Source organism: Schistocerca americana, chromosome 2 (assembly GCF_021461395.2).
Source record: "Schistocerca americana isolate TAMUIC-IGC-003095 chromosome 2, iqSchAmer2.1, whole genome shotgun sequence".
NCBI classification, from domain to species: domain Eukaryota; kingdom Metazoa; phylum Arthropoda; class Insecta; order Orthoptera; family Acrididae; genus Schistocerca; species Schistocerca americana.
The window spans coordinates 23481112-23507705 of NC_060120.1; the positions used below are offsets into that span (position 1 = coordinate 23481112).

A 26594-nucleotide genomic window follows, 5' to 3' on the forward strand; every position below is an offset into this window, starting at 1 on the left:
TTGCACAATGATAACTTTTGACATATATGGCAACTCCTCCTTTCTCCATATTTTCTCTCATTACATGTGCAGAGAGCTTATAACCACTTACATTTACCTTATCCATATCAGTAACAATGTGATGCTCAGACAGGCATAGTATATCTATTTCATTCTCAGCTTCCAAATCTTCTAAACAAACCAGAAGCTCATCTACTTTATTCTTTAAACTCCCAATATTTTGATGAAATATACTTACATTATTTTTAATTATACTTTTATGAGAACCTTTCCTTATTCTAACATTTGCAGTACTCTCCTGTCTTTCTCATTGTGCTTAGGCCTAGTTCCTATACCAGTGGTCACAATACGCAATGAGACGAACAGAAATGACACTGTTACTCAAAAATAGTAATTACCTTGAAGCTTCCGCTATTGATGAAGGTCGCCTGGACATTACAAAACACAGAACATAGCCCTTAAAAGGGTGTGTGATTGGCACAGACAGCAACACATGCTGTGCAGACAGCTCCCATGTTAGCGACGAGATTCGTAAAGAGTTCGTGCGGTAGCGAATTCCGTTTGTCCACAGAAGAGGTTGACACTTTCTGGTTAGTCGTTGGTGCAGGTGTACTTGCTGCGATACGTTTTCCGAACGCAACCCTAGCGTGTTAGATAGGATTTAAGTAGGGAGAACTGGAGGGCCAGCCCATACGCCGAATATCCTCTCGTACCAAGAGGTCCTTCAGCTACACACTTCGATGCGGTAGCGCACTGTCAGCCGTAAAAATTCTTTGTAAAGTAGTCGTGACGAAAAGTACGGTACTGCAGTGCCCGTGTTGTTGAGAAATATGATGGAATGTTCCTTCGAACTTGCATCGTACTTCTGAACAACACAGACAACGCAATCTCTATTTTTCCGCCGACACCGGGCAAACGATTTTCAATTAACATGTCCCCAATGCATTAGAAATAGCAACTAACCAATAGCAAAATATAGATTCATTAAACCTTGACTAAGGTTTCTATGGTTGTTTAGAAGATGTAGACCTGTCTTTCATGATTTTCATCTTAGTAGGAAAGTTGGAAATTTGTGGTAAGGTCTTATGGGACCAAACTGCTGAGGTCATCGGTCCCTAAGCTTACGGAGTACTTAATCTAACTTAAACGGACAGACACTAAGGACGATACACACACCCATGCGTGAGGGAGGAGCCACGCAGACCGCAACAAGGCGCCCGAGACCGCGCGGCAGCCCCGCGTGGCTCCGTGGCTCTTCGTCTCAGCGTCTATATGTTTACATGCAGCTTTCGACGCATAGATTGGTACAAATTTCTAGATTTTGAAGATGGCTGCGCATCAGCAATGCAATTGTATGCACAGCCGTGTTCAAAATATTAATCTTCACTCCTGTACGGTAATATACATAATGGATGTACGAGTGCAGGTTGTAGGAAAATGGTTGACGACACATGGAGGTTTGGATCTCACTTTGAAGCGTGCAGTGATAGCCTAATGGAAGGGCGACGCCTCGTGATAAGTGGGAAATCCCGGTTCGAGTTCATGTCCGGCACTAATTAGCACTCTCGACATTTCTTTATACAAGTAATGGTTGTCCGTATTCGCTACTGCAAATACATTGCGTGTAATAAAAGTGTTGCTCTCATTTAAGTTTGAAAACATGGTCACCGATCTGAAATTACACTACTGGCCATTAAAATTGCTGCACCACGAAGATGACGTGCTAAAGACGCGAAATTTAACCAACAGGAAGAAGATGCTGTGATATGCAAATGATTAGCTTTGCAGAGCATTCATACAAGGTTGGCGCCATTGGCGACACCTACAACGTGCTGACATGAGGAAAGTTTCCAACAGATTTCTCATACACAAACAGGAGTTGACCGGCGTTGCCTGGTGAAACGTTTTTCTGATGTTTCGTGTAAGGAGGAGAAATACGTACCATCACGTTTCCGACTTTGATAAAGGTCGGATTGTAGCCTATCGCGATTGCGGTTTATCGTATCGCGACATTGCTGCTCTCGTTGGTCGAGATCCAATGACTGTTTGCAGAATATGGAATCGGTGGGTTCAGGAGGGTAATACGGCACGCCGTTCTGGATCCCAACGGCCTAATGTCACTAGCAGTCGAGATGACAGTCATCTTATCTGCAAGGCTGTAACGGATCGTGCAGCCACGTCTCGATCCGTTAGTCAACAGATGGGGACGTTTGCAAGACAACAACCATCTGCACGATCAGTTCGACGACGTTTGCAGCAGCATGGACTATCAGCTCGGAGACCATGGCTGCGGTTACCCTTGACGCTGCATCACAGACAGGAGCACCTGCAGTGGTGTGCTCAACGACGAAGCTGGGTGCACGAATGGCAAAACATCATTTTTTCGGAAGAATCCAGGTTCTGTTTACAGCATCATGATGGTCGCATCCGTGTTTGGCGACATCGCGGTGAACGCACATTAGAATCGTGTATCCGTCATCGCCATAATGGCGTATCACTCGGCGTGATGGTATGGGGTGCGATTGGTTACACGTCTCGGTACCCTCTATTTTGCATTGACGGCACTTTGAACAGTGGACGTTCCATTTCAGATGTGCTAGACCCGTGGCTCTACCTATCATTCGATCCCTACGAAACCCTACATTTCAGCAGGCTAATGCACGACCGCATGTTGCAGGTCCTGTACGGGCCTTTCTGGATACAGAAAATGTTCGTCTGCTGCCCTGGCCAGCACATTCTCCAGATCTCTTACCAATTGAAAACATCTGGTCAATGGTGGCCGAGCAACTGGCTCGTCACGATACGCCAGTCACTACTCTTGATGAACTGTGGCATCGTGCTGAGGCTGCATGGGCAACTGTACCTGTACACGCCATCCAAGCTCTGTTTGACTCAATGCCCAGGCGTATCAAGGCCGTTATTACGTCCAGAGGTGGTTGTTCTGGGTACTGATTTCTCAGGATCTATGAACCCAAATTGCGTGAAAATGTAATCACATGTCAGTTCTAGTATAATATATTTGTCCAATGAATACCCGTTTATGATCTGCATTTCTTCTTGGTGTAGCAGTTTTAATGGCCAGTAGATGTACGAGTGCAGGGTGTAGAAATGTGGTTGACGTCACATAGAGGTTCAGATCTGACTGTGAAGCGCGCAGTGATAGCCTAATGTCAGGGCGACGCCTCGTGATAAGTGGGAAATCCGGGTTGGAGGTCATGTCGAGCACAAATTTTCACTCTCGTCATTTCTTTATACAAGTAATGGTTGTCCGTATTCGCTACTGCGAATACATTGCATGTAGTAAAAGTATTGCTCTCGTTTAAGTATTGTCATCGATCTGAAGTTATATTCGCCACTGGTTCACAAGGTCACTGGTCGAAGCCGACGACTGATATCGCAATTTCTTCATTATACCACCTGTCTGAGCAGGGAGGCAGGAAGGGACTCTAAAATAATAGCAGCAGCAGAGGCCTTTCGTTTCGTTTTTCCTGCCGGGCCCTTTGGAAATGGTCTTATTAGAAAAACAGTAATATCAGAAATTGAGTCCGCCATGATGCAAAACACCTTGTTATTCGTTTATTTCTTTACTATCCGAAACTAGTTTCGGCGACAAATATCACCTTCATCAGCGGTTTTTTTAAGGTAAACATGCACAAAATGGTATGGTTGTACAAACACAGTAAAACATTATTACATTTTTACAAGTCGTCTTTTGAAATATAGTTTTATTTTGATACTTTCATACTACCTTATTTATTGTATGTTACACCATGTTTTAAGCAATTATTGGCGCTGTTTGTGACATATTTTCTGTGCTCTTTTTTTCTGTTGCCGTCATTTTACATAGCGAACATCATATCATCTGCAACCACGTGAGCGGCTGTTAGTAAACAAATACTAAAATGTGAACTTCGTATGTCAGCAGTATATACTTGGGGTTGTGGTAGTGTTGTGGAAACCAGTTATTTTGGTGTGTATTGAGCTGTTGCTTAGCTATACGTGTACTCACGTTCATTGGATGTTATGTGGCTGCTTTTTACACAGAAAAACAAAACTTTTGCACTTTGTTTCTGATCCAGAATATTAGGCTATCTTGCTGTTCGCGTGTGTCGCGAGAGGCGTATCGCAAGTGGCCAGAAAGGCTATGAAAAACTGGAGCGCGAATTACGACGACTTGTGTTCATTATTTATGTCTTTGTGTGTGATGGGCAAGTGGTTCTTTTGCGTGTGTGTGCTTTCTGTTCTGTGTCCTTGGTCAGTTCTCTCAGAGTGGTAAAGAGTGTGTTTTTGCAAAGTGTTGTGTTTTCGTTTATTACATTTTTCCCTTTGACTATGACCTTTTGTATGTAGTAAGTTTCTTGTATTGTTAGTTGTCGGTATAGACTTTTGCTGTTTCTCAGAGCGCGTAGATCGTTTTCGATATTAGTGGGGTTATGGTTTTTATTCATTAGATGTTCTGCAAAATTTGAATGTGTGCTGCCACTACTTAGAGCTCTCGTGTGCTCTGTGTACCTCGTTCGGAAATTTCTGCTTGTTTGTCCTATGTAGTGGGCCTGACAAAAATTGCAAGTGAGTTGATATATTCCAGCGTTTCTGAATTTGTCTGTCGCCGAAACTAGTTTGGGGATAATAAAGAAATAAACAAATACTAAAATGTGAACTTCGTATGTCAGCAGTATATACTTGGGGTTGTGGTAGTGTTGTGGAAACCAGTTATTTTGGTGTGTATTGAGCTGTTGCTTAGCTATACGTGTACTCACGTTCATTGGATGTTATGTGGCTGCTTTTTACACAGAAAAACAAAACTTTTGCACTTTGTTTCTGATCCAGAATATTAGGCTATCTTGCTGTTCGCGTGTGTCGCGAGAGGCGTATCGCAAGTGGCCAGAAAGGCTATGAAAAACTGGAGCGCGAATTACGACGACTTGTGTTCATTATTTATGTCTTTGTGTGTGATGGGCAAGTGGTTCTTTTGCGTGTGTGTGCTTTCTGTTCTGTGTCCTTGGTCAGTTCTCTCAGAGTGGTAAAGAGTGTGTTTTTGCAAAGTGTTGTGTTTTCGTTTATTACATTTTTCCCTTTGACTATGACCTTTTGTATGTAGTAAGTTTCTTGTATTGTTAGTTGTCGGTATAGACTTTTGCTGTTTCTCAGAGCGCGTAGATCGTTTTCGATATTAGTGGGGTTATGGTTTTTATTCATTAGATGTTCTGCAAAATTTGAATGTGTGCTGCCACTACTTAGAGCTCTCGTGTGCTCTGTGTACCTCGTTCGGAAATTTCTGCTTGTTTGTCCTATGTAGTGGGCCTGACAAAAATTGCAAGTGAGTTGATATATTCCAGCGTTTCTGAATTTGTCTGTCGCCGAAACTAGTTTGGGGATAATAAAGAAATAAACGAATAACGAGGTGTCTTGCATCAAGGCGGACTCAATTTCTGATATTACTGTTTTTTTTATGCAAACACGGACCAAATGGAAGAGTTCCAAGATAATATTATTGTTCTTATTATATCTCCAGTCAAAAGAAAATGATGTTTGATCCCAACCGGTAGTGGAGCTGGAAGCTTAGGGTCAGAAACCGGCTCCACTGAGCACTGTGCGACGGAGGCGGTGAAGCAGCTAGAAACAAAGGGCGATCACTGACTGACTGCGCGCTTCGCGGCTCGCACGCTGCACCTTGCCGGCGCAGCCAGCTACCGTGGCGGCGCCCGTACCATTGTCTGCCCGCGGCCGGCAATTAACGCGGGGCAACGGACCGCTCAAGACGGAATTGCTGTCATTATTTAGGCACGCGGGGCGGCCGTGCGCGCGACAGCCGCAGCCCTGCCCTGGCAGGCCGGCGTTCATTACGGGGACAGCCCCGGCCCGCAGCCCCTACTAATGCGGTGCCGGTGCACGTGTTCCCGGGGGAGACCGGCTACGCTCATCTCCTCCCACTCGTCACTCCCGTAAAACCATTACGGCGCGCACCGCCGGTGCCTCATGCGAGCGTCTGACGCATTCCGACGGTGCCGGGCGACTAGTCGTCACGTTTAGGGTCCATTCGCGAGGGGGACAGCTATTCATCTGGGCGTGCTCTGAGACGCCACCTCTAGCTGAGGAAATTGTCATCAGGTTCTTCCTTCCCACACCTGTTCACGTACGTGGCCGCTGTTACTAATGAAGTTGCTCCACACTGGCTTAGGGAAAGTTTTTATTATTAAGCTGTAAGATGCCAGGCAAATCCAACACCTTCCATGAAAAACCTGACATGATAGCAAATCCGGCAGTATGTCTCATTGCTGCGAATAAATCCTGACGTTAAATTAACCAAACTAATACGATCAACGAGTGAGCAAATGGAATACCACAGACTAACACAAGAACGCCTAAATGCATGTCATACCTTCCCACTGTGAAACAGACGCAGTTCCGAGGGGAGAAACAATAACAGAAGCTGAGGGCAGAGTCATGTAGGCTAGGAGGCCCTACGATAAGGGATGGACACCCACGCCGCCAGCCGACCGCCAAGACCACCCCGCAGCCCATGTTAAAAGATAGAGCCCTCCAGAAGAACAGTATAGATCTTAGGATAACACTAAAAGGGCCACACCAGCTGCAAGGTTTAGCGTGATACTATACGCGTCTCTGTTACGTTGGAAACGTTAAAAACATTGCCCCACCACGAAAAGTATAACGTTTCTCATTGGATAGACAGAATTTTTGTAGGCAGAGCTTAAGGTTAACATTGAGACCCTGACTGGTCAGTTGAAAACGGCCAGATAGCTTTTCTTAAACCAGCTTCGGTAAACTGTAGTAAAGAGAAGTTATAAAGAGTTGCATCCGAGACAGCGAGGTGTGTGGAGCTGCGCCGCCCACCGCCCCCTGACGCTGACTAACCACCGACAAGGTAATGAACGCACGCGATGCCGCGTAAGAGACATAAGGCTTCGATCAGAACTGCAGAAATCTCATCTGTTTCATCCCCTTTTTACGTAATACTAGTGTCGATCGTCAATTAAACTTCGTGGTATTCACATTTGCTACTAGAAGTTAAAATCTGAAAAGCGATGATTTTTCTGTTAGACAATTATTGAGAAGCCACATCAGCCACTGTAATTTACGACAAGTTAAATAAGTAATTAAAGATAATTGAGGGTCACTGTAGACCATTTTGATAGTTTTCTCTTTTATGAAACTAAACCTAGATTATAGATGTGATATGGCATAGGTCATCCTTCGATCCATTATAGAACTTGGAAATCCATTCAGGGAATATTCGTTCACATTTTTGTTGAACGCAGTTGGTTTTTATCATCCTGTATTAAAATATTTCCTTTTATCAATAGTGCAACTTATAAACATTGTTTTGTGAGTAGAATAAAATTTCCAGTGGTAAACTTGACCGCTTTTTCGACGTTATTATACCAGCTAACTAAAAATAGGAAATCCTTGAACCCCTTCCACTAAATTTAGTTAGTATTAAGATTCTTTTACAGGGAGTGCAGTGGAGCTGACGCTGAAATCATTAAGTATCTGGTTATATCATCGCTAGTCTCACTGAACTCTTCTGAACTCTACATGTCATGTGTGGTGTGGTGTCCCTTACCAGCAACAGGTCCCAGGTTCAAACTAGTCAACTCCCTAAAAAACAAACTCAGAGCGTCGTTGCGCGAAAGTGGTAGGGAGTCACGACTTAGAACAAACAGGCACCACGCAGAGTGTTAGAAAGCAGTATTAATTACGATTAATAGATGACATCGTCCGCTTTCGTGGCTCAGTGGTCAGCGTATATGGTTACCATGCGGAGGACCCGGGTTTGACTCCTCACACAGCCAAGGATTTTTACTTTGTGGGAAGACTGGTACGGGGTGCACTAAACTTCATGATGTAAATTTGGGACCTACTTAAAAGACGTAACGGCTACGACTTCTGGTCATTCGGCAACACGGCCGGGAGTGCAGTGTATGCCGGTATTAATATTCGTAGTCCTGGTATGTGGGTACTAGTCCGTGGTCTGCAGCATATTTCTATGATTAACGTTTCGCCTTCTAATGCTGTGATCGTCAACACAGGCTATAATGACGTAGGCGACATTTTCAAATGAGCTTCGCAATACGAACTATTTACACGTAACCGCGCAACGGCCAGGTTGTGACGTCACCGGACGCAAAGCGTTACAGAGCTTCTACTGCTGACGAATTGGTGCTGTTCGCATTATTTATCCAGCAACTTATTTACTTTCAGTCTTCCTCCTATTCTTTCAAATGGTTCAAATGGCTCTGAGCACAATGGGACATAACATCTGAGGTCATCAGTCCTCTAGAACTTAGAACTACTTAAACCTAACTCACCTAAAGACCTCACACGCATCCATGCCCGATTCAGGATTCGAACCTGCGTACGTAGCGGTCGCACGGTTTCAGACTGAAGCGCCGAGAACCTCTCGGTCACACCGGCCGGCTCCTATTCTTTCAAAAATTACTTTTCAGATTCTCCGGTTGTAGTTTTAGCAAGGATCAGTCATTACTATGAAACTTCCTGGCAGATTAAAACTGTGTGCCGGACCGAGACTCGAACTCGGGACCTTTGCGTTTCGCGGGCAAGTGCTCTACCCAAGTACGACTCACGCCCCGTCCTCACAGCTTTACTTCTGCCAGTACCTCGCCTTCTACCTTGGGTAGCTCAGTTGGTAGAGCACTTGCCCGCGAAAGGCAAAGGTCCCGAGTTCGAGTCTCGGTCCGGCACACAGTTTTAATCTGCCAGGAAGTTTCATATCAGCGCACACTCCGCTGCAGAGTGAAAATCTCATTCTGGAGTCATTGCTATGTTAAGATGCACAGTACGGCCTTGAATAGTTGGGGAAAAAAACTTCAACAGTAAAGAAGGCCTGTAAGCAAACGAACTGTGGTCCGTAGAGCCTTTTCGGCATGCTACCTAACGGCAGGCATTGATTTCATTCTTCTTTGGAAGATGGTAACAAATTTATGCATCACATTCATTTTCTTAGTGATTTTAGGTGATTCTAAAAGTTTTTTCAGGTGCTAAATTTAGATATACTAAGGGTGTCCCTGTATCAGACCATGTTTTTCCACAAAGTAGACTGGTGATGAATATCGAAAAATTTATACAAAACATAAACATGATAAAATTAGGCACTCCTATAATTATAATGAAGTCTTATATTCTTCAGACCTTCCTCCCACTCTGATCTCCTTTGCGTCCCCTGTGCAGCATCCAGAGTTAGTGAGCTGTCATGCTGACATCCCATCGGCCCTGGTACTGCTGTCTCACTTGTTCAACGTTTTGATGATATCTTTCTTCCTCTTCCTCATTCACAGCACTTACATTTTCTAGACAATATCTGACGCGGCAGTCCCAGAAAATACAGTTTCAAGGTCCGTTGCATCAAATACTTTAAAGTTATACACTTTGTTAATAATTTTTGTAACGAGGCCTTGGCAATCGCTAAGAAACTTCTTCGAAGGATATCCAAGACGATCTTATTCCGCCATAATTTCTGACAGCCACGGCAACTTAGTTGCCATATACTTGAAAGACTCACCAAATTTTGGTAGGGTTTCAATAAACTGTTTCATAATGCCAAGTTTCATGCAGTATAAAGTCAGAAGCTTTTTTTAGGCCCGTCTTTGAATCAAATAGTACTTTTTTCCCTCCAGCGTTTGGCGCTGTATTTGGCCAGATTCCCATTTACATTGGAACCAAGGGTACTAACTCGCAAGACTAAGACACTCGAAGTGGGACTCATGATTGTCCTGGTCCTTAACCTTTACGTAAAAGTACGCAAAATACGCTTTTTTGACAAAGTACGAGTTGGTCCGCTGCTGATTTTCAACCATAAATGTGCCACATATGTATGAATAGGTGTCAGGAAAATTAATATGACCTCTTGAAATAATAAAATTCGCAAAAGCACGCACCAGTCGATTTGTCACTAGTCGCTGACGTTTACTTGAAAAACGATGTGTAAAACAAACGTATAGGCCTCAAAATTACAATATCACCGAAATATATAGGTAGTTATATTATAGACTATAGAATTTAACATGACAAACCTTCACAAAACAATACTGGAGTTATTATAACGATTATATAGTTATGATTTGAATATTCAGAGAAATTTTAAATTGTGTCAGAACTACATGTGACTGAACATGTGCTTTACCTGAAATCAACCCTCAAAAATACACCAGGAAAACCCTTCAGCTTCAAAAAAAGATTTCATTATACAACGCGTACCATGATACACATTGGGCTTTAATTTTTATCGATTTATGGCTTGGATCAGTCGTCATATCATCTGATTATTCGAGTAAAATATTCTGAGTCACATTTTAGCGAAGTGGAAATTTCTCTAAAACGAAAAGTTGAATTCCAAGATTGCGAAAGTTGTGCTCACGAGAGAGGCCAAGTTTTATTTATTTATTTATTATTTTAATTTTTATCCTGGTTTGTGTCAGTTTTACACTCCACTTCAAACTGTGTAACTGTATATTCAGGCCAACGCTGAGATACTAAAGACAACATATCTTCTTGAAAGCAATTGTTTTGTTGCGTACTGTCACATACAGTGTCACATGTGCCACAGTAAAATAATAGGAAATATCAAAACGTGTTATGTTATAATTTAAATAACTTCTCTTATTTGAAGCGGTCATGTACAGTACAATTTTAGATAACGTAGGCGTTTTTGCTGTTGTCTTCAGTCTGACGACTGGTTTGATGCAGCTCTCCACGCTCCTGTACCCTGTGAAAACCTCTTCATCTTCGAGTGACTGCTGCCACCTACATCCTTTTGAACCTGTTTACTGTGTTCATGGCTTGGTCTTCCTGTACAATTTTAATCCCTCAAGTTGCCTTCCAGCACTAAATTGGTGCTCCCTTGACGTTTCAGAATATGCTCCGCCCCAGGCGATGTGGAGGCGACGTATTACTGCATGGTAAACAGCTCAGCTCATACGAAGAAAATATCTCGGTGTTCACGAGAGCCTGGAAGGATGGCTGCCCGCACGGCCTGTCTGGTGTGCAGAGGAACTGATTACAGGCGGATGCAACAGTGTCTCCTGTGGAACGAATCTAAATGCTTGGGTACCTTATATGTAGGACTGCAAAATTTTTATTTTCAAAATTACCTTCCGATATTTGAAGCATATCTGGAGTTACTGCTTTCAATGCTGTTGTAATGTGGCGTCGAAGTTCACCGAAAGCTGGTTAAAGCGAACACACGTAGAAGCAGTATTTCACCAGTGCCGACCAGAAAAATCAGAGACCTTGAGATCAGGGGATCTTGAGGCCCGTAAACTTCTTATGCTGTAGGAGATGTACCGCTGTTCTCTTTGCGAAAATCACACTTTACATTGGTAAACGAAGTACACGCGTTGAAACGTAGAACGCAAAAAGTCTATTCATGTCGTGTTGTCGCCATCTCCACTCGCCTCACAGTGGATATCGAACTAAGGACAGAACAAGCAAACGAGCTTCCTGGACTGGGCAACCACATGAACGGGCAACTTACAGCTGAAGCCAAAATAAGCTTTTAGCTTGGAAGCGTAAGTTCACCAAAACATTCTCTGTCTTTTCAGGTTGAAGATATAGAGTTGTGAAACTGGGCGAATCTCTTTGAAATAATCTTCACTTAAAAATAAATTGATATTATTAGTGTTCTCGGGTACTGTCACCTGTTCTCTCGTATAAAAGGTTACTGGTTACTTACGATGTATATCTGGACAGTCTAAACAACTCCAAACTATCTAGATTTATGAGTCTTCATCTTGTTCTGAGTGGAACGTGAGATTTCCACATCTGCATGGGGCAATGATATATTTTTAATTGCAACATGCCTGTTGCTTCTCTAATGTCGATATCTGGCTAGGCCAAGCTCAGTACAACGTGACTACTTCCTGAATTTGCTTTGTTGTCGATTGTTTGCAGTAGCGGACTACAGAACATTCGTAACGCTCATGCCTCACGCATGTGCACGGTAATCCGATTGAGACTGAACTGTAAGGAGGTGCAACAGGTCTACTAACGAGACTGCTTACACCACGCTTGTCCGCCCTATTCTGGAATATTGCTGTGCGGTGTGGGATCCGCAGGACATCGAAAAAGTACAAAGGACAGCTAGTTTTGTATTATCGAGAAATAGGGGAGATAGTGCCACAGACATGATACGTGAATTGGAGTAGCAGTCATTAAAACAAAGGCGTTTTTCGTTGCAACGGGATCTTCTCATGAAATTTCAATCACCAGTTATCTCCTCCGATTGCCAAAACATTCTGTTGGCACCCACCTACATAGGGAGAAATAATCACGATAATATAAGAGAAATCAGGGCTAGCACAGAAAAATTTAAGTGCTCGTTTTCCCGCATGCTATTTCAGAGGGGAATGGTAGAGAGACAGCTTGAAGGTGGTTCATTGAACCCTCTGCCAGGCACTTTATTGTGAATAGCAGAGTAATCACATAGACTGTTACAGAAATATTGCAACGGAAACACTGCCTATGATTTACTTCGACTGTACATGGACAAGGCGTTTAGTGTACGTTATTCTCTAACACGTTGCTCCTGATAAAAAGTCTGGTTAATGTTTTGGATGGGATGATTTCTGGAGGTGGGGAAACATAAAATGACATCGATCGAGACAGATTCTTGTGATACTGATCATTTATTGCAGGTGGAAAAAAATTCATATTTGGTACATGAAACAATTTAGAAGATGAATGATAATTGTAATCCTTTTCGTACAATGGCTTTATGTTGGAGTATGAATTTAAAAGGAATAGTCAGAACGTGTGGGCAGTAGGAAAACGGGAAGTTACTTGAAAGGAAGATATTTGTGCATCAGATTACTTACTAATCCCACATAGAATATATGTACAAAACTGTACATTCTACGAATAAAAATGCTTGGACTTGTAATCTTGTGACCTCACTCATATATAGCCGAGAAGCAGTGTAAAAAGTCGTACCCCGAAGTATGAACTCAAAACTCCCGAAATGCGCGAGCTGATTTGCCATATTTTGTTACTTGAATACGGATATTTACTCAAGGCAATGAACTTGTAGAAACGGTTGCGCACTGACTGACACTATTGATTTGGGTTTGCTCACAAGATTAAACTTACAATAGGGTCAAATACGGAAAATTATTCAGAGCGAAGCGTTACTTCAGTAAATTTAACGAACTACTTCCCACTCAAATAAAACACTGAGTGAAACTAATACACTCCTGGAAATGGAAAAAAGAACACATTGACACCGGTGTGTCAGACCCACCATACTTGCTCCGGACACTGCGAGAGGGCTGTACAAGCAATGATCACACGCACGGCACAGCGGACACAACAGGAACCACGGTGTTGGCCGTCGAATGGCGCTAGCTGCGCAGCATTTGTGCACCGCCGCCGTCAGTGTCAGCCAGTTTTCCGTGGCATACGGAGCTCCATCGCAGTCTTTAACACTGGTAGCATGCCGCGACAGCGTGGACGTGAACCGTGTGTGCAGTTGACGGACTTTGAGCGAGGGCGTATAGTGGGCATGCGGGAGGCCGGGTGGACGTACCGCCGAATTGCTCAACACGTGGGGCGTGAGGTCTCCACAGTACATCGATGTTGTCGCCAGTGGTCGGCGGAAGGTGCACGTGCCCGTCGACCTGGGACCGTACCGCAGCGACGCACGGATGCACGCCAAGACCGTAGGATCCTACGCAGTGCCGTAGGGGACCGCACCGCCACTTCCCAGCAAATTAGGGACACTGTTGCTCCGGGGGTATCGGCGAGGACCATTCGCAACCGTCTCCATGAAGCTGGGCTACGGTCCCGCACACCGTTAGGCCGTCTTCCGCTCACGCCCCAACATCGTGCAGCCCGCCTCCAGTGGTGTCGCGACAGGCGTGAATGGAGGGACGAATGGAGACGTGTCGTCTTCAGCGATGAGAGTCGCTTCTGCCTTGGTGCCAGTGATGGTCGTATGCGTGTTTGGCGCCGTGCAGGTGAGCGCCACAATCAGGACTGTATACGACCGAGGCACACAGGGCCAACACCCGGCATCATGGTGTGGGGAGCGATCTCCTACACTGGCCGTACACCACTGGTGATCGTCGAGGGGACACTGAATAGTGCACGGTACATCCAAACCGTCATCGAACCCATCGTTCTACCATTCCTAGACCGGCAAGGAAACTTGCTGTTCCAACAGGACAATGCACGTCCGCATGTATCCCGTGCCACCCAACGTGCTCTAGAAGGTGTAAGTCAACTACCCTGGCCAGCAATATCTCCGGATCTGTCCCCCATTGAGCATGTTTGGGACTGGATGAAGCGTCGTCTCACGCGGTCTGCATGTCCAGCACGAACGCTGGTCCAACTGAGGCGCCAGGTGGAAATGGCATGGCAAGCCGTTCCACAGGACTACATCCAGCATCTCTACGATCGTCTCCATGGGACAATAGCAGCCTGCATTGCTGCGAAAGGTGGATATACACTGTACTAGTGCCGACATTGTGCATGCTCTGTTGCCTGTGTCTATGTGCCTGTGGTTCTGTCAGTGTGATCATGTGATGTATCTGACCCCAGGAATGTGTCAATAAAGTTTCCCCTTCCTGGGACAATGAATTCGCGGTGTTCTTATTTCAATTTCCAGGAGTGTAGAAAGAGCGACCATTGATAAGGGTACACAGTCGCTTGTGGTATGAACAAAGCATTCCTTACGAACATTAACTCCAGAAAGTCAATAAATCGAAATAAAAACAGTCTTGAATGTAGTACGGATCGAATGAGATAATTTATCCATACCTAATCAACACCTAACGGCGCTAACCAGAATAAAATAATATCAAGCTAAGTTCTGTGGAAAATTACTTCATTCAAATGCAACATCTGGAGCTAGAAAGCCGTTCTAAAATGGCAAGCAGAGGTTCGGGAGCGTGGGTCAAAACGACACATTGCTAAAATCGGGAGAGCCTGTGATTCTTGGAGGAAACAAGACTTCTTTCAGGGGAAGCTATCGGTGTTGATAATCTCCGGCAAAGGACATACAAGAAAACTTCTACTTCTCTCACAGATTCAAACACACTGGCTCACAGATTCAAACTAAACAGTGATTTTGCAAAAACAGACATAGTCTCTGATGGGATAGCCGCAATCACTTATTTTGCAATGTTACTTATAATCCGTCTTGATTGCAAAATGTTTATTCATATGACCGGTTTCGGTTCCTCTAGGACCATCGTCAGATCTGCTATTTCGGTTACAGGAGTAACCCGCCCAAATATAGGGGAAGCTATCGGTGTTGATACTCTCCGGCAAAGGACATACAAGAAAACTTCTCTCACAGATTCAAACACACTGGCTCACAGATTCAAACTAAACAGTGATTTTGCAAAAACAGACATAATGTCTGATGGGATAGCCGCAATCACTTATTTTGCAATGTTACTTATAATCCGTCTTGATTGCAAAATGTTTATTCATATGACCGGTTTCGGTTCCTCTAGGACCATCGTCAGATCTGCTATTTCGGTTACAGGAGTAACCCGTCCAAATATAGCAACTTTCACATGCTGTGTTGCAATCAAGACGGATTATAAGAAACATTGCAAACAGTGAGTGTCTGTCGGAACGGAGAGGACATGGAAGGAATCAGGTCGCCACATGAAATAAACATACATGCGGACCCTGCATATCCTCCTCAAAAAGGCAGAAAGGACCCAGAAAAACTATCTGAGACATTTATACGAAATAAGTATTTAAAATGTCAATGAACAATGCATGGGGGCTGAATTAAAAAGAAATAAATGCAATAACTTTAGTAGTTGTGTGTCCGGTTACGAAATCTCGTAACCGTTCGGCACTGAATAGTATTAGGACGCAATCTGACTGCATAAAATAAAAATAAAGAATGACAAGAAATTTCCATTAACACAATTAATTAATTAAGTCCCCTGCCACTATAAAAGCTACGAAACAACAAAGCACAAGTGTAACTTTTCTGTGTGTGGTAGTGTGACTCAAAGTAGATGTATCTGGCACGGTTCCTCCTCAATACGAGAAGATATTTCAAACACCATTTACAATGAACTAATTGAAAAACCAGAAATACTATAATTGCACGTAGAAGCCAGAATTACAAGTCTAATACATGAACACGAGCCAGATGCTTTGTTGACTGAACCTGTGTCCAAGAGGCTTTGTCATTAAAGAAATGTGAAATAATTTTTTTTTTACCTCAGTATATAGTGACGAAAAATACACTGTGATCATTGCAAACATCTTCCATCGATACATTACACCAACCGAACAGCATCTACTCTCTCGCCCAACAGAACAACAACTGCACTCGACTTCCTCTGAACTAGTACTGCTTTCGACATCCTCTCAACAAGCACTGCCCACAGCAACCTCTGAACTACTACTGCACCAGTGGAGGCGACGGAATAATAATCTTTGGCGCAATGTCTGGCGCTGTGACTCAGTGTAGCCATCTTTCAACAACCGATCAAAAACAAAATTTGGCTAGTCCAGCCACCTTTCGTAAAAGCACAGAGATTTTTACTGGCAGAGCTCTTTGCTGCGTTGGAATGGCAGTAAAGTTTTAATTTATGTAACAGCGCGTATTACTAAAAGCAACTGGAGTTTAGTAGCTCGCTTAGACTTGTCTTTCCAGCCCAGTATCAGTAATACCTTTTCAGTCTCTTCGTATAACAGAGAAGAATTCCATTGAATATTGAATAGGGAGGGCTACCTGGAGAAGGACCGCGGCAGCATTTCTTTTCAGAGTGCTCTGCACAAGAGGTTGAACTGTTGCAGAAGAAGCCAAGAAGTTGGCTTTCACCGTGCGCGACTCAAAGGCCTGTACCTTAAGCGAAATAAGGGCTTTCGCTGGAGGGGCAGTAGCGAGGTGAGCGCTGATTGGGCGGCTTGATTTCAGGCGCTCTTTCAGCGCCTCTGGCGGCAGGGGGCGCAATTAAAGTGCGCCCGGGCGGCGCGGCGCGCGGCTGCTTTCCGGCTGAATGCAGTGTAAGTCCCCTCCACAAAGAAGCCGAGCGCCGGCTTAAGGGCGGCTCCGCGGCTCAGCCGCGCGAGTGGCGCGACTTTCTAATTAGCTGGCCCTCCTGCCCTCTCCCCTGCAACACTCGTCCCACTGCGGAGCGGTTTGTTTTCCACACCGGACGAGTCACTTTCGTTAAATGTTAAATGAAAACCACCACAGCTGTATGTACGATACATTTATAGCTCCACGACAGGTTTCGTTCTGCTCTATCTCACCTGCTGTTCAACAAGACTATTGTTAAGACAAAGATTAGCATAAAAACCTTTAAACAAATGTAATAGGTGGTTAGAATTGAAGTGCAGCTACTACTCATAATTGCGGTATGTACAATATTTATCGTATGGTAGTGAAAATTGGTAGAAATTGTAATGCAAATACCATATGTATTGTCCACATACAACGAAACAAAAATAATTGGCTTGTAAATACACTCCTGGAAATTGAAATAAGAACACCGTGAATTCATTGTCCCAGGAAGGGGAAACTTTATTGACACATTCCTGGGGTCAGATACATCACATGATCACACTGACAGAACCACAGGCACATAGACACAGGCAACAGAGCATGCACAATGTCGGCACTAGTACAGTGTATATCCACCTTTCGTAGCAATGCAGGCTGCTATTCTCCCATGGAGACGATCGTAGAGATGCTGGATGTAGTCCTGTGGAACGGCTTGCCATGCCATTTCCACCTGGCGCCTCAGTTGGACCAGCGTTCGTGCTGGACGTGCAGACCGCGTGAGACGACGCTTCATCCAGTCCCAAACATGCTCAATGGGGGACAGATCCGGAGATATTGCTGGCCAGGGTAGTTGACTTACACCTTCTAGAGCACGTTGGGTGGCACGGGATACATGCGGATGGGCATTGTCCTGTTGGAACAGCAAGTTGCCCTGCCGGTCTAGGAATGGTAGAACGATGGGTTCGATGACGGTTTGGATATACCGTGCACTATTCAGTGTCCCCTCGACGATCACCAGTGGTGTACGGCCAGTGTAGGAGATCGCTCCCCACACCATGATGCCGGGTGTTGGCCCTGTGTGCCTCGGTCGTATGCAGTCCTGATTGTGGCGCTCACCTGCACGGCGCCAAACACGCATACGACCATCATTGGCACCAAGGCAGAAGCGACTCTCATCGCTGAAGACGACACGTCTCCATTCGTCGCTCCATTCACGCCTGTCGCGACACCACTAGAGGCCGGCTGCACGATGTTGCGGCGTGAGCGGAAGACGGCCTAACGGTGTGCGGGACCGTAGCCCAGCTTCATGGAGACGGTTGCGAATGGTCCTCGCCGATACCCCAGGAGCAACAGTTTCCCTAATTTGCTGGGAAGTGGCGGTGCGGTCCCCTACGGCACTGCGTAGGATCCTACGGTCTTGGCGTGCATCGGTGCGTCGCTGCGGTCCGGTCCCAGGTCGACGGGCACGTGCACCTTCCGCCGACCACTGGCGACAACATCGATGTACTGTGGAGACCTCACGCCCCACGTGTTGAGCAATTCGGCGGTACGTCCACTCGGCCTCCCGCATGCCCACTATACGCCCTCGCTCAAAGTCCGTCAACTGCACATACGGTTCACGTCCACGCTGTCGCGGCATGCTACCAGTGTTAAAGACTGCGATGGAGCTCCGTATGCCACGGCAAACTGGCTGACACTGACGGCGGCGGTGCACAAATGCTGCGCAGCTAGCGCCATTCGACGGCCAACACCGCGGTTCCTGTTGTGTCCGCTGTGCCGTGCGTGTGATCATTACTTGTACAGCCCTCTCGCAGTGTCCGGAGCAAGTATGGTGGGTCTGACACACCGGTGTCAATGTGTTCTTTTTTCCATTTCCAGGAGTGTATATCAAAGATCCGCCTCAGTTGCGAAAAGTTACTGGTCTTTACCCAGGTTTCAGCTAGAGTAATTTAGCCCTCTTCAGAAGCATAAAATAAACTAATACATGCCAGAATAAGGCACGATCAAACATAAAAAGCTAAAGTACCGTGGTATCATGCCAAGCTACGTTACTTAGCTGAGTAACAGCTCCGGCCCCACTTCATAGAAAGCAGGTTAGTTCCAACGCAGCGTCCGCGGCTAACCAACCGCTTTCCATGAAGTGGGGAAGGGGCTGTTCCTCACATAAGTAACTAAAAGGTTAGTCCCAACGCAGGGTCCGCGGCTAACCAACCGCTTTCCATGAAGTGGGGAAGGAGCTATTACTCAGCAAAGTAACGTAGCTTGACATGGTACCACGGTACTTTAGCTTTTTATGTTTGACCGTGCCTTATTCTGGCATGTGTTAGTTTATTTTATGCTTCTGAAGAAGGCTAGATTACTCTAGCCGAAACCTGGGTAAAGACCAGTAACTTTTCGCAACTGAGGCGGATCTTTGACGCATTAATTTATCAAAGTTGCTCACAGTGCTATTACATGTTAAAAATTCTTATCGGGTGGTAGTTTGCGACGTATAAATAATTTAGTGACGTCAGAAACTTACACTATGTGGTCAAAAGTATCCGGACACCTGCCTTAAAATGACTTAGAAGATCGTGGCGCCTGCCATCGGTAATGCTGAGTTCAGTATGGTGATGGCCCACCCTTAGCCTTGATGACAGCTTCCACTCTCGCAGGCATACGTTCAATCAGGTGCTGGAAGGTTTCTTGGGGAATGGCAGCCCATTCTTCACGGACTGCTGCGCTGAGGAGAGGTATCGATGTTGGTCGGTGAGGCCTGGCACGAAGTCGGCGTTCCAAAACATCCCTAAGCCGTTCTATAAGATTCAGGTCAGGACTCTGTGCAGACCAGTCCATTACAGGGATGTTATCGTCGTGTAACAACTCAGCCACAGGCCGTGCATTACGAACAGGTTATGCGTCAATGGGAAGAGGAGTGGCTGGCAGTCGATGAAAATAAACTGAGTCTGGTCAAGGCCACCACGCGGCCGTGGCGTACGTCCTACCAGTCATGCAGGCGGGATGAAGTTCTCCTCACTCGCCTCCGCATCGGGCACAGTCCCTTAACGCACGGTTTTTTACTCCGGCGGGAGGACCCCCCAATCTGCAGTGCTTGTGGCGTCCAGATTACTGTCCGCCACATTTTACTTGACTGTCTTTTATTCTCTGACCAGAGGGCGGTGGTTTCCTTTCCACCGGATTTGCCCTCTATTTTACAAGACGACGCAACGACTGTGGTTAAGGTGTTACGGTTTTGTATCCTGTCCAATTTGTTGCCTCGGATTTTAGGGAGAGGATTTTAATGTGCTTCTGGGTGACTGGTTAACCCAAGTTTTAGGTAAGAGGTCCGCCAGTCACGATTACCTACTTGTTTCACTTCGATTTCTGTTTTCTTTTCCTTGTGCTTCCTTTCCTTTTTTAGTGCGTTTCTTCTCATCTTGTTTTGCCTCTGTATGTGAGGATTTGGAACTGCGTCAGGTCTGTCTCTTTTAGCCATTCTCCTTGTTCGCTGTCGGTCTTCGTCCCTTCGCCGCATGTGTTCCTGTTTCTATGCGTTTGGGCGCTGATGACCACGCTGTTTAGCGCCCGAAAACCTCAAAACACACACATACACACACAACACACACACACACACACACACACACACACACACACGAACAGGTGCTCGATCGTGTTGAAAGATGCAGTCGCCATCCCCGAAATGCTCCTCAACAGCTGGAAGTAAGAAGGCGCTTAAAACATCAAATAGGCCTGTGCTGTGATAGTGCTATGCAAAACAACAAGGGCTGCAAGCCCCCTCCATGAAAAACACGACCACACCATAACACCACCGCCTCCGAATTTTACTGTTGTCACTACACAACCTGGAAGATGGCATTCACAGGGAATTCGCCATACCCACACCCTGCCATCGGATCATCAAATTGTGTACCGTGATTCGTCACTCCACATAACGTTCACCCACTGTTCAATCGTCCGATGTTTGCGCTCCTTACTCCAATCGAGGCGTGATGTGTGACATATGAGCAGCCGCTCGACTATGAAATCCAAGTTTTCTCATCTACCGCCTGACTTTCATGGTACTTGCAGTGGAATTCCTGTGTGTTGGTCTGAAGAGATGTCTGCCTATTACACATTACGATCCTCTTCAACTGTCAGCGGTCTCTGTCAATGAACAGACGAGGTCGGCCTTAACGCTGTTGTATCGTACGTGTCCCTTCACGTTTCTACTTCACTATCACATCGGAAACAGTGGACCTAGAGATGTTTAGGAGTGTGGAAATCTTCCATACATACGTATGACGCAAGTCACACCCAAACACCTGGCCACGTTCAATGTCCGTGAGATCCGCGGAGCGCCCCATTCTGCTCTCTCACGATGTCTACTGAGGTAGCTGATATTGAGTACCTGACAGTAGGCGGCAGCACAATGCACCTAATATGAAAAACGTAAGTATTTGTTGCTGTCGAGGTGTCTGGATACTTTTGATCACATAGTGTATATTTGCAGATAAATGTTACCTATCTTGCAAAGTCAGTCTCAGTGTCTGAGAGGGCATCTTAGTTCCTATATCACCTGCTGGAAGTTACAGACACACCAAGAAAGAAAGTTGGACAAGAAATCTGAAGTGAATAAATTGTTGTAGTAGCAATTTGGCAACGGCAAACAGTTCAGTAGCTACGTTGAGTGCTGTGATTGAAGGGAACAAAATCCCATGCTTGAAATCTCAGGCAACAAATAATTTTAATCAGTTTTCCGATCGATACTAATTATCAACCAGTAAAAAAAAAAAAAAAAAAAAGTTTTCACAGGTCACTTGAGTATAGCTTTGGGCACTGTATAGTCTTTCTTTCATCAAAACCGAGTCTCAGATAGTTAAGACAGCCATCAGATGATGATGATATCCCATACAGCGAGGGAATGATGCGGGAGACCCTCACCGCTGTATTAGGCAAGGCCCTAGTGGAGGTGGTTTGCCATTGCCTTCCTCTAACCGTAATGGGGATGAATGATGATGATGCAGACGACACAACAACACCCAATCATCTCGAGACAGGAAAAATCCCTGACACCACCGGGGAATCGAGCCCGGGACCCCCTGTAGGCCGTGATGGATTTTTACGTTCTTTCTTTCCTTATCGGTGTATTTCGGGCCTATTTCTTTATTTTGATGTGAACGATTTTCTCTGCAACTTCGCCCTCTTTCGATTAGTAATGGCTATGCTGAATCTGAAACATCATCAAGCCCCCTCTAATACACTTTTTTGTTGTACGCAGAACTATCTCGGAAAGTCGAAATCCAATACACGTAAGACCGTGCTCCCACTATTATTTACTGATGTTTTTGAAAGTTGGTTATTTTAGATCTGGCATTTCTTGGGGACCCAATATTTTTCTTAATTTATCGCCAATTTTGAGCTTGAAGTCCAGCAATATATGTTAATGATATTAACTCAGTCACTTGAAAATGGTATAGAAGGGCAAAACCTGGATCGTAATTAAATAAACAACAAAACCGTCAAATGGGGGTCTGTTCATTTAAAAATTATTGTATGACTGTTGTTCAGCAACATCAAAAACTGTTTTTCCACTATGTTTATTGGAGGTTCACTGAATTCATCCTAAGTGGCCAGATTAGTTCATTTTAAATTCTCCAAATGCGTTTTAGCAAACACGAGGCCAATTTTTCATAACATGTTAATTTAAAATCAACATGTCTGGAAGAAGAAGCTATTCTTGCATGCTAAGCTTTCGTTGCATTACGTTGCATACCAATAGAATCTGGTTGTCAGTATCCACTGAGCCACGTTTTTTCGTATTTCAGCCAACATTTGGTCTTAATTTAGAAAGCCTGTATACTGCTATATGGTCTCAAGCCCTTAGCACACACCTATCAGCCACTAAGCCATTGTCCTCTTTCAAAACTTTATGGAGTGAAGAAACTGCTGATCGAAGTTACGAACATGCAGTAACATACTTCGGTTCACGGATGAATGTGTAGTAACTTTTTATACAGTTTGCAGTGTGAGTCACCTACTTATGTGTCTGAAACTGCCTCATAAACGAACGACAACTTTTACCTCGTGGACGTGGACTCTGTTTCCTAACTGGAATACACTCCTGGAAATTGAAATAAGAACACCGTGAATTCATTGTCCCAGGAAGGGGAAACTTTATTGACACATTCCTGGGGTCGGATACATTACATGATCACACTGACAGAACCACAGGCAACAGAGCATGCACAATGTCGGCACTAGTACAGTGTATATCCACCTTTCGCAGCAATGCAAGCTGCTATTCTCCCATGGAGACGATCGTAGAGATGCTGGATTTAGTCCTGTGGAACGGCTTGCCATGCCATTTCCACCTGGCGCCTCAGTTGGACCAGCGTTCGTGCTGGACGTGCAGACCGCGTGAGACGACGCTTCATCCAGTCCCAAACATGCTCAATGGGGGACAGATCCGGAGATCTTGCTGGCCAGGGTAGTTGACTTACACCTTCTAGAGCACGTTGGGTGGCACGGGATACATGCGGACGTGCATTGTCCTGTTGGAACAGCAAGTTCCCTTGCCGGTCTAGGAATGGTAGAACGATGGGTTCGATGACGGTTTGGATGTACCGTGCACTATTCAGTGTCCCCTCGACGATCACCAGTGGTGTACGGCCAGTGTAGGAGATCGCTCCCGACATCATGATGCCGGGTGTTGGCCCTGTGTGCCTCGGTCGCATGCAGTCCCGATTGTGGCGCTCACCTGCACGGCGCCAAACACGCATACGACCATCATTGGCACCAAGGCAGAAGCGACTCTCATCGCTGAAGACGACACGTCTCCATTCGTCCCTCCATTCACGCCTGTCGCGACACCACTGGAGGCGGGCTGCACGATGTTGGGGCGTGAGCGGAAGACGGCCTAACGGTGTGCGGGACCGTAGCCCAGCTTCATGGAGACGGTTGCGAATGGTCCTCGCCGATACCCCAGGAGCAACAGTGTCCCTAATTTGCTGGGAAGTGGCGGTGCGGTCCCCTACGGCACTGCGTAGGATCCTACGGTCTTGGCGTGCATCCGTGCGTCGCTGCGGTTCGGTCCCAGGTCGACGGGCACGTGCACCTTCCGCCGACCACTGGCGACAACATCGATGTACTGTGGAGACCTCACGCCCCACGTGTTGAGCAATTCGGCGGTACGTCCACCCGGCCTCCCGCATGCCCACTATACGCCCTCGCTCAAAGTCCGTCAACTGCACATACGGTTCACGTCCACGCTGTCGCGGCATGCTACCAGTGTTAAAGACTGCGATGGAGCTCCGTATGCCACGGCAAACTGGCTGACACTGACGGCGGTGGTGCACAAATGCTGCGCAGCTAGCGCCATTCGACGGCCAACACCGCGGTTCCTGGTGTGTCCGCTGTGCCGTGCGTGTGATCATTGCTTGTACAGCCCTCTCGCAGTGTCCGGAGCAAGTATGGTGGGTCTGACACATCGGTGTCAATGTGTTCTTTTTTCCATTTCCAGGAGTGTATGTTCCTCAATTAATGATTTTTGTTCAATTTCCTTGAACACTGGTTTGTTCATTTCGTTGCTCCCACCATTATCATGATTGAGCTGCAGTGAAACTACCTAAGCAAACATATATCTGGATATGAAACTTCCTGGCAGATTAAAAGTGTATGCCGGACCGAGACTCGAACTCGGGACCTTTGCCTTTCGTGGGCAAGTGCTCTACCAACTGAGCTACCCGAGCACGACTCGCGCCCCCTCCTCACTGCTATACTTCTGCCAGGAAGTTTCGTATCAACGCACACTCCGCTGTAGAGTGAAAATTTCATTCTATATATCTGGCTAGTATGATTTGAGAGCTCAACCGGTTGTCAGACGCAGCAGGCGTAACGAGTCCCAGGAAGTCTGCCAGGCTTGCGGACACCCAAGTTGGCCTGCTTTGAACACTGCGCTTCAGTACACATGGACACTTATCTCTCCATTGCAGAATAATGGGCTGTTATAATAGGTAGAGAGAGGCAAGTAGGAAGGAGGATTTGTACACAGATGGCAATAACATATGTTGACACCTGTACGGGATCATTTCCTGTTGTCCGCAGCTCGTGGTCGTGCGGTAGCGTTGCGTTCTCGGTTCCCGCGCCCGGGTTCCCGGGTTCGTTTCCCGGCTGGGTCAGGGATTTTCTCTGCCTCGTGATCACTGAGTGTTGTGTGATGTCGTTAGGTTAGTTAGGTTTAAGTAGTTCTAAGTTCTAGGGTACTGATGACCTTAGATGTTAAGTCCTATAGTGCTCAGAACCATTTGAACCATTTCCTGTTGAGGAAAACTTTTACAGATGTGAAAGCTGCTCTTGGATGATAGACACGGTCCATCAGGGCTGTGCTCTCTCATCTGTAGATTGTATTTATTTATTATTTATTTATTGCCAAATTATAGGCCTGTTACCTGATGTTTAAAACAGATCGTACATCTTACAATTTTCGTTTTTCATCTTTTTACAGTTTTCTTTTCTTTTGTTTTATCTACAACGCTTACAAAGAATGATACTTTTCAAAATAACAATCATTTAAGGTTGAAACATAAATAAAATTTTGTTGTTTTTTAAGAAGAATATGAAAAGAAGATAGGATAGAGATTTGTTAGTACCATGACCGAATGTGATTGATGGTGAATACTTCGGAATGGTTTCTTCGAGCCGTTAACCGCCAGTCACACACACACACACTCACACACACACACACACATACACACACACACACACACACACACACACACACACACACACACAAATGATTATTGGTAGAGAAATAATGTTGCTTATCCTATTTATTACTAATCCTATGTATTAACTACTGTAGGTGCCCATACATGTACAGTATTTGGTGTTTTCTTGGCTAGATCGCCAGCACTTTTGCTTATTTACTGTCACATTTCAGCTTCCCCCTCCTGTTTCTCCTCATTGTCAGTGTTTCCGCTGTCACTGTGGGTATCGCTGTCCATCCTCTGGAGATTGTTGTTACGCTGCACTTAGGCATGTTTGTAATGTCGTGTCTGCATGTACTCTTCATGTGTTGTTTTTGAAACACTGTTTGTCAGTGCGTTTAATTGTGCCCTTTGTTCTTCATCTCTTATTGCTGTGTATATATCTTATGTCTGTATATGTGTAGTCTAAGTGTAGTGCTTGTCTATTGTTCGCGTATTTCCCGCAGTAAAAGACAGTGTGTTCTGGGGGAACCTTCTTTCCCGCATGTGCATGTAGGTGGAGGGTCTGCCTCAGACCGACGCGGTTTAAGTGCGTGGGATAAGGTCCGTGTCCGGTTAAGAAATGTACCACACAGCGGCTGGGATCAATATGTCTCATTCTCAACCACTCCCTTGCCATGTATCCAAACGCCAACTTTTAAGGTGACGTATCGTCTCTATCGGCACACAGGTTATTGTGTGTACCTTATCTAGTCTCCCCACATTTAACCAGTACCTTGCAGCTCTGTATTTGATCGTGATATCTATGGGGCATATTCCGAGCACCACACACAGTGCATCCGCTGAGGTGGTACCGAAGGCTCCAGATAGCGTAAGTGGGACGCTCCTCTGCCCTC

General features: G+C 45.5%; 1 protein-coding gene and 1 non-coding gene across 2 annotated transcripts in view; one reads left to right on the forward strand and one right to left on the reverse strand.

Annotated features, from left to right (window-relative positions):
* The window catches only part of LOC124589421 (brain-specific angiogenesis inhibitor 1-associated protein 2-like), a 546580-nt gene that overhangs the window by 423697 nt on the left and 96289 nt on the right, over positions 1-26594 (forward strand). The window lies entirely within an intron of this gene.
* Trnas-cga lies at positions 24668-24742 on the reverse strand. The gene has a single exon. It is a non-coding gene; the product is annotated as a tRNA-Ser (tRNA).